We start from the raw sequence: 14,793 nt of genomic DNA on the forward strand, positions 1-14,793 counted from the left end.
GCTTGATCTCAGTTATTCTGTGCCGATGGTGCCAAATGGTTCTGCTTGTGTGTCATCTGGCAAAAGAAGTAACAGGGAAGACTACAGCAGGGAAAGTGGTGGTGATGGTGGTGCGAATGGCATATATAACCGTTTTCTAATAACCCGTTTTTCCTTTCTTCCACAGGTGAGGTTCTTCATTGTCCCTAGTGTCAGCAGGTACAGCCACACCAGCCACAAGGCAGGCCAGGTACAGTACAAGGTGGATTTATCTGCTACGTTTGGTTTTAACACATTGCATTATAGGAGATGGGATGGGAGATAGAATTTCAGCAACTTATGTTATCATGCTGGGTAGAAAGAATGTCAACTGAAAGGTTAAAATTTCTGAAAAGCAACGTTCAAATTACAAATGGCATGTGAGAGAAAAGACAACGGGTGTGTAAGGCGTAGCAAAGGTCGGCGAGACGGAGCTGGGCGGGGCAGGGCAGGGCAGGGCAGGGTGAGGCAGGGTAACTGATGGCCATTGTGCATACACATGGATGTAGTGGCTTCGGAGAATTGTAACGCCTCATCTTTAGCGATTTATTTTCAGTATTGCACTTTAACATTCTCTTGTACGCTTTGTTCATTACTTAAATGTTGATGTGACATACAACTGGATACTTAGGTGTGATGTGCAGTAACACCTCTTCCTTAGCGATTTATTTTGAGTATCGCACCTTAACACTCTCATGTATGCAGTTTTCATTACTTTAATACTGACGAGACATACAATTGGATACTGAGGTGCAATGTGCAGAATAAGTCGCTAAGGAAAAAGTGTTACGAATCTTAAAAACCAACTACAATGCGACGACATACAGCCTCCCTGCAAGCCATCGGAGGTGGGGCTGCCGGCCTGGAGGTATACTCACTAACAAGGGAACAATCAGGTCTCTGTCATCACTAGACTGTAATTTATTTTCTCCGTAAAGGATGAGGGGAGTTTCAGAGGCAGACCATAATAGCCAAGACTTCCAATCACCAACAAAACTACTATCGATTCCCTGCAATGAATGAGGTTTTTGTTTATTTATTTATTTTTTATTTAATTGTATTAGGAAGGGCAAGGAGGGGGAGAATGCGGAATCTTTCCATGCCTCTTGTTCTTCCTGCAGAACAAATTAGAGTTAAGATGGAGAAATGATCGCGTGTTGTTACTGCATCAGGCCTTAGGCAGACTTCTGCCGCTGCCAAATTATACCTTTGGCCGGCGGTGTATCCCAGTCAGTAGTGACGTAATAATGTTTTAATCGATTTACCATCAGACGAAATAATCCCATTTTGGTAAGCATCTGTAGCAGTAGTTGTCGCTTAACACCGGTTTGGCTGACCGAGCAGACCTGTCGACCGCAGGTAAGCAACGATGGGGCCATCATACAGATACAAGACATAACATGGACCGTGCACGGAATGAGCATCCCCTTTTCATAGATAGCGCCTCGAGAGGGTCGGAGGGGGTCCTTCCTCACGGCGAGGTGCTGGGAAATATGTGGAGGTTTAGTACCCTGGTGGACGTCACAGCTGTTTTGCTCCACACAGGGTGCACGGCGACACCAGGTGTAGGCTTCTTGTCAGTGCCTCTCTAGGAGTGACGGAGTAACATAGCCTTCATCTAACCCCACCAATTCGAAAAGTCTCTCCTGTGCTCAGAAAGTCATCTCGATGTAGTGAGATTTAAAAATTATACCATTGTAATGGAGTGGTTAACCCCTTAAATCCAGTGACGTCCTTTTCACTGTAGTCGTGGTTTGCCAAACTGCATTAAGTAGTTTAGGTGAAAATTTTCGAGTAGATGAGGAGTAGACTGTAGCAACAGTCGAGCAGGGCAGTACTCCCGAGGTGGATGGAAAGCTGATGACAGGGAGTGCTGGAGCTCCCGTTTCATCAGCCCTCAGGACTAGTTCCTGACCATCCCCCTTTGCTGAACTTTTTCAGTGTCTCAGTTACACAGAGAGTAGGCCAGCATGCTCTCCAGTACAAATTTCTCTATCTATCTTCACCAAACTACATGCACAGTACACACTACACTTCTTATTCAAAATTTACCAAAATGGCGTCAATTCACCCAGCCTCGGAGTCCCCAGGGGGGGGACCATAAATGCCCCCGCCATCTGCCCCTCTCCCGGTGACGACTCGAGGTGCCTGGAACCACTGTCTTGACTCTCTTCTTCTTCATTTCTGCAACATTCGCGGCCTTTCATCTAACTTTCGCTCTGTTGAGCACCACCTCTCCTCCTCTAAACCTCACCTTCTTTTTCTAACGGAGACTCAGCTGTCTGAGGCAACTGACAGCAAACCCTTTTCTGTATCCTCCTACTTTCTCTATACTCATTTCAAAGCCAAAGGTGGCTGTTGTGTATACATACGCAACGACTTATCTTGCTCTCATGTTCCTGAACTTGATTCTTCTGAATTCTCCACTCTCTGGCTTCGGCTTTCCTGTCATTCTCTGACTAAATATATCTGTGCTGTTTACTTATCCCTAATTCTACTGACTATCAAAAATTCTTCGACTATCTTACTTCTACGATGGAACACATTCTGTCCATTTCTCCTTTCTCTGAAATCTCCATTCTTGGAGATTTCAATGTTCCTACCACCTTTGGCTCTCCTCTCCTTTCACGGATCCACCTGGTGAACAAGCCTACATCTTTTCTATCCTTAATGACCTAGAGCAGCTTCTACAGCACCCTACCCGTATCCCTGACCGCCTTGGAGAGAGCTCCAACATACTTGACCTCTTCCTCACAACTAATCCTTCTGCTTACCCTGTTAATCTTTTCTCTCCGTTGGGCTCCTCCGATCACAACCTTATTACCTTAACCTGTCCTATCGCTCCAGTACGGCCTGCGGACCCTCCAGGGAAACGTCGTCTCTGGCATTTTGGAGCTGCGGACTGGGAGGCCCTCAGGCAGTACTTCTTTGATTTTCCCTGGAATGATTATTGCTTCCATGGCTGTGAGCCATCTGAGTGTGCCTTGCGCATTACGGAGGTTATTCTCTCGGGCATGGAAGCATACATTCCTTTCTCATATCCTTTGACTAACGCAAGAAAGCCTTGGTTTAATCACGCTTGTTCTAATGCTGTCCGCAACAAGGAGAAGGCCTACAAAAGGTACCGGAGCCAACCCACCCCTGAATCACATAATCTTTACGTTTCTGCCTGGAATCGTGCTAAGTCTGTTCTTCGCTCTACTAAAAATAATTTCATCCATACTAAATGCTCTCAACTCTCCAACTCCAATTCTTCCCGCTCCTTCTGGCACCTTGCCAAAAATCTTTCTAACAACTTTACCTCATCATCCTTCCCTCCTCTTTTCTACTCTGATGGTTCTGTAGCTATTTCTTCTACTGATAAAGCAGATCTCTTCGCACAGACTTTCTCCTCCAATTCCACCATAGACGATTCCGGTGCTGTTCCTCCATCACTTCCCCCCTCTGACTTCCTCATGGCTGACATTAAAATTTCTTCAGTTGATGTATTTTCTGCCATTACTGGCCTCAGTACTAACAAGGCATATGGGCCTGATGGGGTCCCTCCTGTTGTTCTCAAAAACTGTGCTTCTGTGCGTACACCCTGCCTAGGCAAACTATTTCGCCTTTGTCTGTCAACTTGTACCTTTCCTTCTTGCTGGAAGTTTGCTCTCATTCAGCCAGTCCCAAAGAAGGGTGATCACTCCCAACCCTCCAACTATCGTCCAATTGCTTTAACGTCCGGTATTTCAAAAGTTTTCGAGTCAATTCTTAATAAAAAATTTTTAAGGCATCTTTCCTATCACAACCTTCTTTCCGATCGTCAGTATGGGTTCCGTCAGGGACGTTCCACTGGCGATCTTCTCACCTACCTTTCAGACTCCTGGTCATCCTCCTTTCGGGACTTTGGCGAAAGCTTTGCCATTGCACTTGACATCTCAAAGGCTTTCGATCGAGTCTGGCATAAATCTTTAATTTCCAAACTGCCCTCCTACGGTTTCTATCCTTCTATCTGTACCTTCATCACTAGCTTCCTTTCTGGTCGTTCTATAGCTGCTGTCGTAGACGGCCATCGTTCTTCTCCTAGATCTATCAACAGTGGTGTTCCTCAGGGCTCTGTCCTATCACCAACTCTCTTCCTTTTATTCATCAATGATCTTCTAAGCTGTACATCTAACCCTATCCACTCATACGCTGATGACTCCACCCTTCACCTTTCCATTCGGTTCCCGCAACGCCCATCTCAACAGTTACTTCAAGAAACAAGGGATGAGGCTATGGCACACCTAATGTCTGACTTGGCTCATATCTCTGACTGGGGTAAAAATAATATGGTTGTCTTTAATGCTTCCAAGACTCAGTTCTTACACCTATCAACCTGACAAAGTCTTCCACAGGTATACCCACTAATGTTTAATAATATTCAGATTAATCCTGCATCATCCTTGAACATGCTTGGGGTTTCATTTACTCGGGACTTATCTTGGAAAGATCATATTACATCTCTTGTAAAATCTGCTTCCAAGAGATTGGGTGTGCTAAGCCGACTCCACTCTTTCTTTACCCCTGCACAATTGTTGACTCTATACAGGGGTTTTATCCGCCCCTGTGTGGAGTACAACTCTCATGTGTGGGGAGGCTCCCCACATACAGCTCTTCTCAATAGGGTGGAGTCAAAGGCTTTTCGTCTCATTAACTCTCATCCTCTTACTGACTCCCTTCAACCTCTGTCTCTTCGCCGCACTGTTGCATCTTTATCTCTTTTCTATCGCTACTTTAATGGTCACTGCTCCTCTGAACTGTCTGCTTGCATTCCTCCACCTCTACGACGGGCGCGTAGCACCCGTCTGGCAGCAAACTCTCATCCCTTTTCTGTCCAACTCTCTAATGCAAGAGTTAACCGTTACTCCCAGTCTTTCATTCATGCAACAGGTCAACTCTGGAACTGTCTCCCTCTGTCTGTATTTCCTCCTGCCTATGATCTCCAGTCTTTCAAACGCAGTGTGTCCAGGCATCTCAAAATGATCGGATCTTGAATTTGGCTCTCTATTGTATTTTGTTTTTCTCTTGGAGGGAACTGTTACTGCGGGCTCATGGCCTTTGGTTCCTTCTTCCTCGCATAAAAAAAAAAAAAAAAAAAAAGTTAGACTGCAATAATACATTCCTAAACTCTCCTAAGACGTAACTTTGTGTGATTATTGGAAGGTTCATGTTGAGAAAAATCGCCATCGTACTAACACTTAATGCTGAATGATACATTTTGAGGATAGTAGCAAGGGTACAAAGTTCCTGTCGAATTAAATATATAAATAATCAGTAATAAAAAATAAATAAATATCCATCATCCAATCCTACGTTGCCCCATGAGGAGTGTAGGAGCCCGGGGCTAGGCAAGTTGGTCTTGACATTGAAGATGAGAATGACCAGCCTCAGTCATCCCTGAGTAGCATTACGTGAGCATCAAGCTCCAACCTTCCCTCGGACATAAACCTACACACGCTCAGTCCAACTGGAGCGCCTTTATTGTCTACTAAACCACCAGCGCAGTAAATGGATTCCTAGTGTGCAGGGAACCAATTGGCTTCTCGCTCAGTGTAGAGTCACCCATGGGTAGAAGGAATAGGAAAGAGTGAAGGAAAGAAAGACAGAAGAGGGAGTGTAAAGTCACCCGTAGGCAGAAAGAAGGGGAAAGAATGAAAAAAAAGAAAGTCAGCTGAAAAAGGAAGGAAGAGAGGAAAGAGCAGACACCCAAAGCAGCACTGCATCAAGTGAGTGGATGGTGAGTGGCCCCACCTACCACAACGTGCTCCTACCTACCAAAATATATATATATATATATATATATATATATATATATATATATATATATATATACACACATACACACACACACACACACACACACACACACACACACACACCAAGTAAGACATCTGCATGCGATCTTGGGCATCGCAACTTCCAAAACAGTAGCAAAATTAATGTTGTAAATACTCTTAACTTGATTCGAATTTTCGGCCCACCTCAGGCCACATCAGGTATTAGAATTGTCCAATATAGCCAGCAAGACTTGATGAAAAGAAAAAACAGGACTTTATTAAACCATAAAACTAATTAAAAGCAAGTAAAATCAACCCTCCTCCCCGTACTTGCTTTTATTTAGTTTTATGGTTTAATAAAGTCTTTTTTTTTTTTCATCAAGTCTTGCCGACTATATGGGACAATTGTAATACCTGATGATGACCTGAGGTGGGCCGAAAATTCGAATCATGTTAAGAGTATTTACAACATAAATTTTGCCACTATTTATGTATATATATATATATATATATATATATATATATATATATATATATATATATATATATATATATATATATATATATATATATATGCAAGGTGGGGGTGCTCACCATCCACTCACTCAATGTAGTGCTGCTCTCGGGTGTCTGTCTTTTGCTCTCCTCCATCCTTCTTTCCTTCCATTCTCCTCTGTCTTTCCTTCAGTCTTTCCTCGGCCTTCTGCCTACGGGTGACTTTACACTCCCTCTTCTGTCTTTCTTTCCTTCATTCTTTCCCCTTCCTTCTGCTTGTGGGTGACTCTACACTTAGTGACAAGCCAAATGGTTTCCTGTACACCAGGAAACCATTTACTACGCTGGGTGGTAACCATATAACAAAATTTTGGCGCCTGGTGGTTCAGTGGGTAATTATTGCACTCCAATCGGATTGAGCCGGTGAAGGTTTCTATCCGAGGGATGGTTGGGGTTTATTGCTCACGTAATGCCATTCAGGGATGAGTGAGGCTGGTCTCTCTCATCTTGAATGTTGGGACCAACTGCCTGGCCCCGGGCTCCTGCGCTCCTCGTGGGGCAACGTAGGATTGGCTGATATATATATATATATATATATATATATATATATATATATATATATATATATATATATATATATATATACCCATTGAAGTGTCTGTCAGAGCATCCAACCATCCATCTGTATACTTCCCAATTATACCACACGGGCTGGACACAAAGGCATCCCCACCTTCATTATATCGGTAGGTGTCCTCCAGTTCACACCTTGACCTCCTTCCTGTAAACCAGCACGTCCCCACTGAGGCAGGCCAGGTGATCAAGGCCTCCTAGCTTCAATTACCTCCTCTATAACAGAGGGAACGCGCCGCTTGATGTATATGTAGTCATTGTGGGAGCCTGCCTGGTGGGTTTGAATTGAGCTCATTAAATCCATCACTACGATGACGCTCTCCATATCTCAGTCTTACACTAGCAAGACGATTTTATTCCGCTTTCAGTTTGGTGGTGAAATGATTATGGACAATTTCCATTTCATTCATTCAAAACCAATTTATTTCTGTCGTTAAATTCATGCTACCGCCAGACGTTATAATTCAGCTTAGGAAAGACCTCACCGACGATGATAAGTAAGGGATTGATTTTTTAAAAATGCGTTTTTATCTCTGAACAGATGTGATTTGGTCCTGAGTTATGAAACCACTTTAAATGAGATGCAGAGTTCTGTCAGCAGATGAAATAGATTATACCTTCTGTTTGTGTAGGATTTGCTGCTTGCCAGCTGCATTTTCTTGGGCTGGGAAATATCTTGCAGTCTTGTGTAGTGACAGTTGCATGGCGTTTACGTGGTATGTCTGTGATCACATGGAGGAGCGCTGAAGGCAGTTGCAGCACAAAATACATGCTGTTAATGTCTCACTTTAATGCACCTTGATTCGATCTTGTTACAACAGGATTACCAGCTCATCTGTGGTGATGGAGTAGCCTACACCCAGAATCATGCATGCCTATACCATGACCTCTGACAGACGAACCTGATTATTTCACCGAGCCGCTTGATCGCGGCTAATGGGAAAGCTTTGTTGATGGAAGACACATAATTCGCATATAAATCAGTACAAGTTGGGGAGGCGCGGGGATGATGAAAACAAAGTAGACTTGACTGTGATGGACGAGGCTGGCAGTAATTTTATCAAACCCCGAGTCGATCAAGGTTAACCTGATGATACAACCGCCAGCTACATTTTAGGCGCCTGGCTTAACCTCTTCTCTACTATGACTTTTTTCTCTCTTTTTTTCCATTCCCTCTCCCCATTTCCCCCTCCCCATTCTCCCCCCCCCCCTCAGTCTTGTTACTATCAGACCAGTCGTAATAAAGGAGTAAAAAATAAACTTCATCACTTGTATCCGCCACGCAGTTTTCATTATAATCAGGCAACTACCGGACGTATTTATTAAGTTTAGATCGTATCTCATGTAATATAGGGAATAATCAGTTTGACGAGCAAATTTAACCTGAATAAAATTATCTTTCGGCAGGAAATATACACATAGACGTATTCGTACAGAAAAGGATAACTTCTTTCGCATAACATCATTTTAAAATTCACTTTGATGCTTCTTTTATATATTCACTTTAATGTCGTTAATTTTAAAGATTGTTATTGCGACTGCCAGATGGTTATTTTCAGCCTAGGGGAGACGTTTTGTAGTATGGACGTTAGAAGTACACTCCACTAACCTCTTTCGTATGATGACGTCTTCTGTTCTATTCTTGCCACCTTCAGGCGATTTTGTTCAGCTTAGGAATGGCCTCTGGAACTGAACCTTAAGGATCATGTGTTCCGTCCCAGAAGTTAGGTTAACATCCGACTGAACCCAGTATGCGATAGCGGTCTGCTTCTGGGTTCATGTTATCCTGTGATAAATTTATGAGGACGCTTTTATCCATCTTGAGACCTTTCCTTTGACTATAGTGCTGTATTTCTTGTCCGTTATGGCCAATCGGTGGAGGGGAGACTTCAGAAGCGGTGGTAACACTTTGGCTTCACCTTTCAGTTTGATGTACTCGGCAATACAATTTGATCAAACAAAATATGACCAGTCCAGATTTTGAAGTATATTCACTTCCATTTGAGCTGTTTTATTCAAGGTGTCGTATGCACGGAGTGACTTATGATGAAAATTACCGTTCCGTTCAGTGCACATGCGCCGAGTGCCCTTTTAGCTGCTGTGCTGACAGTATCCGCATGTTATCTGAAGTATTTTGCCATTTATCAACAACATTTTATTAAATACATATGTCAGGAAGATAACTGGATGTCTTTTCGATCTATAGGTAACTATAGGTCGATATATAGATAATATAAATAAATATATGTATGTTTAGACAGATCGTGAAATGTCATTTCGTGAATTAAGGTTAGTTTAGGTTTATTTAGGTTAAGCTGATCTAGGATAAGGTTAGGTTAGGTTAGTTTAGGTTTGGTTAGGTTAGATTAAGTTAGGCTAAATAGAGAGGGGAACGGTAACTTCCTGCATAAAGTCACTCCGTGCTTACGACACCGGACACGAATCCTGTATTTTTAGTTTCACATTGTGGTTTTTCGATTTGCTTCCACATATTCATTATTAATTTGCCAGCAATACTGAGATTCTCCACGTATATCACTCAGACACTAAAGCCTCTGTCTATTATGACAGCGTGATAAATGCATGCCAAAGAGTGGAATAACTGAATTATTGTTAATGCTTTGTTGTATACTTTATATAATATTTTAGGGATATCACACCATTACATCAGTGATGCATCTGACTTGGTCCTTCATGACTGGAAAGGAGCTTACTGGTACAGCTGTTTTTGCATATCATTTATAACTCAATGGAGGATCAGGGTTTCTATCACCAGAACAGAATAGCCTGGCGGTAACCAGAGTAAGACACCTATTATGTCCCTGAGCTTCAAGGGATAACGCGAGATAGGTCATAACGTTTTAGAAGATAGTAATTCTCGCTAATCAAAATAATCAAGCCATAGCCACAATACGATGCCAAAGTAAGGTCCTATCCTTTAGAAGTAAAAGAATTAATTTACTTTTGATTAGACAAAAATACCTCTCATAATACATCCCTTCATTTTATTGCTGGTACGTAATAAAACGATATCATCTGTAACGATAAGTAGATGCTTCCTCTATAAGTACACCACAGATAAAATAATAATTTCCTTTTCTTTAGTAGTACCATTCTGATTTTAAGGTAGATTATAATTTAAAGGAAAATTTTAATATTACACAGGCAGCACAAATCTGCCATGGTCGTGCTGAGGTCAAGAACGTCTTCTTGCAGATGGTGAAATATTATCATAAGGAGGCAGATAACGAAAGCTGAAGGTGTTTCGTCCCCTTGCCTGGCTTCTGAGAGAAATGCTGCTAATATTATAAGTTTGTTAAACAGCATTGGTGTTCTGTGGTATTTGTTCTTTATTTGTCAAAGTTTTCTCTTTCTGGTCAGGCGAACGGAAAACCCAGTTAATATTTACGCTGAACAAACGTTATAATCATGAAAATACTAACCGATTCCTTGTACTATACAAGGGGTGAGTAGCTCTAGAAACAGGATAATAGATACGCGTTAAATAGGTAAACCACCATCAAAGTGTTCAGCGATGATGGAACACACCTCGTTTCACTTATCATTTAGCCTTTCAAAAATTTCGAGTAACCGGACCTGATACATAATTATTGATTCACCGGCTCATATGCGGGTTTGAACGTTAATATCGACCCACTTTCTTGAGATAAGTAACAAAGCAGTGGGCATTGACTTTTGCCATTCACTGATGCGATTTTCGGAACCCAACGAACTTTTTCAGAATATTATGTAAGTCTCTTCACCCATTCATTAAAGTAGAGCAGCATAATTGTCTGCAACTGTACACGTTGATCTGTACTGGATGTGAATGTGTGGTTGTTGACACAAACTAAGAACACGGAAGAGGGTTAATCTCTGCGTAGGCCTGTTGTGCCGTGATGAACTTTTATAAAGGAGGTACTCTGCTGCGATAACCCTGGTGACCTTTGAATTGTGTGTCCGGCCAAAAAAAAAAAAAAAAAAAAAAAAAAAAAAAAATCATAGCTCTTCCTCTCAAACTGAGTTCCATTATTGTCTCGCCCTACCGTACAAAAGACGTACTGCTCTTCACCCGCCCCAGCCATTACCTTTCCGTGTCATAACACATCACATTTGGGGATTTCAGTTAAAGGGGAAGAGTTGATCCTCATTGATACATTTTACATTGCTCTGTTTACAAAATTGCTGCCTTACTGGATAGGGTCGAGGCCTTTTCATGTATACAGAATATCCGGTACAATAATCTCCGTCCTTTATCCTTCCTCATCGCTTACCCTTTTGATGCGTAAGTAGGCGTCCGAAGAAGGCTTTCTCAATGGGACTCCGGTTATAGGCAATGCAGCCAGGTTTCTGTAATCGTTCAGCTTTCAGTGACCACGGTAGACGACCTCACATACCCTTACACGTCACTGCTAGGGAGCTAAAGTCTGACCACCAGTTAAAGTTCAGACATGTGCTTTTGTTTACACTTCCTTTCATAAACCGATGCATTGGAAAAGATTGAATGGCTCTTGACACACAGCATGTGGAATCGTGGAAAAAAACATTACATATTTATATAGCCTACTTATTTATGATGCTCAAAAGAGTAAAGCATATCCTAGATATTGATTATATATATATATATATATATATATATATATATATATATATATATATATATATATATAGAGAGAGAGAGAGAGAGAGAGAGAGAGAGAGATTCTCCCCCCTCCCCCAAGCTATTTCATATTATCTTAGTTCTTTTTGTCTTTGATAATTGACTCTGTCTTCTGTATGCGTCGAATAAGTGAATAAAAGCTGAAAAATAAATAAGTAAAAATATAAAATGGTTTGTATATTAATAATTTATGAGAATGTGCAGGGACCGTTGTAAGCACAAGAAGTCATAAAGCATTAAATGTTAGCGAGATGCAATAAGGGTGTGTGGGCCGACAAGTGATGAAGACTCGGTCGTCCCTGAAGAAAGTCAGTTTCATTTCAGTTTAAGTCAATATTTGACCATGTTGCTCCACTTTTTGAGATTGCTTAATATTCTAGTCTGTGGGAGGCAAATATCTGGTTGCAATATTGACACATGGGAAAATGATTTATTGGACTCTTGGAAGTCAGGTGGTCTTAAGGACATGTACCCTGTCTGCATCAGTTCAAATCCCGACGTGTGGAGGATTTATCTTGAAATATCACCAGTCATTAAACATTCCCAGTTACACATCCTTGCCTCGGTCGCTACGCAGCGCAAAGGGGCAACAGTTACCCAAATATTAAGGTAAGTAAATCGCTATAATTATTACTGAAGTGATTCAGGAAGCCAAATCCCCATACACCCTGTATTTTACATTGTAATTTAATTCCTTTTCCGTCTCTTAAGACAATTTTCCTCGGCACTGTAATTGCCTGTTATCAATCATTATAAACACATCAGTGACAATATTAATACTTGGCTTAGACGATGTCATTATCGGTGTTATAGAACCAGTATTACAGCGTCTTATCATCTGTACGATACAGGCTTTTCAGAACTCTTTGGTTGAGTTTCTGTGTACTTAAAGATAATTTATTTGCTGTAAACAGCAACGTACACATAGCTTATATTTTTGTCCAGAATATTAATTGCGATATTTTGTCACATTAATAGCGCATCACGTTTCTCTGGAGCATGATAAAGTTAGCCGAAATACAGTGCAATGAAGGTCTTTCACAGGTAAAGAGTTAACTTCGCTGATTACTCCCATATTATTATTTCAATGATCGGACAGACTCCTTGTAACGAAGGGTTGGAAACAATTCGATTAAACTTTATGCTTAGGATGGCGTTATTGATATATTATTTTTTGTGTCAGAAGCCATTTTTTTTTATAGCTAATGGGAGGCATAATTAGAGAAAACATACCAAAACAAGAAGACGGCTTTGCTGGGAATACACACCTACATTCCGAAATTATTATTGTGTCTCCTAACAGAAATCTTATGTGTCTCTGCCAAAAAGATCTCATAACAAAACGATCATCATCACTGTTATCATCACCTTGATGATCAGTATATAGCTGTATCTGTATAACCACCTTGATGATCAGTATGTAGCTGTATCTGTATATCTGTATACCAAGGACTGTTTACGTGAAAAAAAAATGAAAGCACAATGCGCCACGAATTTAGTGTTATTTTCGTTTCTGCAATTCACAAATGTTAAAAATTACACTAATATATCTGTATCTATATCTATCTATCTATCTATCTATCTATCTATCTATCTATATATATATATATATATATATATATATATATATATATATATATATATATATATATATATATATATATATATATATATAAAAGAGCAGCGTTGTTGTTTTGTTTGTTTGTCTGCTTGTCCTTAAATCACACCCAAACAAAGGTTCAGAGACCTCCAGACCTATATATAATCTGAATTAATGTGACCCGAGGATGGTTTTTTGGGGGTCAGAATTCAGATGTGCGTCATTTGAGGTCAACCATGGAGTGTTCGCCTTTTTGACCCGGCAGTGCCGGTTACCCCTGCGGCCCAATTTTTTGCACTGAGACTCTCTTGACCTCCAGTTTGGACATAGGCTATGTTAGGTTCACCTCCGAGGTTATCTGAGGTCACCGGTAATACATGCTCGAACGACCGGAACGCAGCAGCCCAATTTTTGGCATGGGGACTCACATGAACTCCAGTTAGGACATAGGCTGTGAGGTTGACCTCCGATATCATTTGAGGTCACCTGTTGGAGGTCATATGAGGTCATTGGTAATAGTAAACAAGTACTCACAAATACTGTGCAGTAGTCTGCGAAAGCTGAAGTAGAAATTTGCTGGACCTCTTATAATCCCTCTTCAAAAGCATAAGAGGTACATGGTCTTTCTGGAGGAGAAGAAAGATTGAACTAGAACAAATAGGATTAGTGTGTTCGCCTTTTTTCTGGGCCGGGCAACACCGGGTACCCCTGCTAGCATATACTGTATATATATATATATATATATATATATATATATATATATATATATATATATATATATATATATATATATATATATATATATATATATACACATACATATATATATATATATATATATATATATATATATATATATATGTATATATACATACATATATATATATATATATATATATATATATATATATATATATATATATATATATATATATATATATATGTGTGTGTGTGTGTGTGTGTGTGTGTGTGTGTGTGTGTGTGTGTGTGTGTGGGTGGGTGGATGGGTGTGGGTGTGGGTGTGAGGGTGAGTGGATAAAGTTACATGTATGGCTTATTATGAAGTAAAATATTGTTTGTCTGTCTCCCTATCTGTCTGTCGATAACCAGAGAACTTAATCCCGGAGTCATGAACAGATCGCCTCCATGTCACCGTATCTTCTGCCATCACACTGCCCTCTCTTCAGCTCAAACCACCCTGATTCATATATCTCTCTTCCCCCTCCCTCATTCATACACTTCTCCATCCCATATCTCCACCTCATGCTTAGTCTTACATCCCCTCTGCCCTTCACCTCACCCACATGCACTCTTCAAGTCAATTCCTCGTTCTCCAATCACTCCACATGGCCAAACCACTTCAGGGTAATTCTAACACTTTCCAACACATCCTCATCAACAGTACTGTGCACCAGAACTTTCCAATTGGCTTGTCTAGATCTCATTGTAACTCCACTCGTTCCTTTCAGATAACTTATTTGTACTCTCACACTCATGTGTCTTTTGCATCAAAGTCCAGGGACGCGAAATAATAATGCTGATGATAACAAAAAATAATAATGATGATGATAGTACTAGCAGCAGCAGCA

This window comes from Coenobita brevimanus, chromosome 14 (assembly GCF_032717465.1).
Source record: "Coenobita brevimanus isolate Jiangsu-jjx chromosome 14, ASM3271746v2, whole genome shotgun sequence".
Classification (NCBI taxonomy): Eukaryota; Metazoa; Arthropoda; class Malacostraca; order Decapoda; family Coenobitidae; genus Coenobita; species Coenobita brevimanus.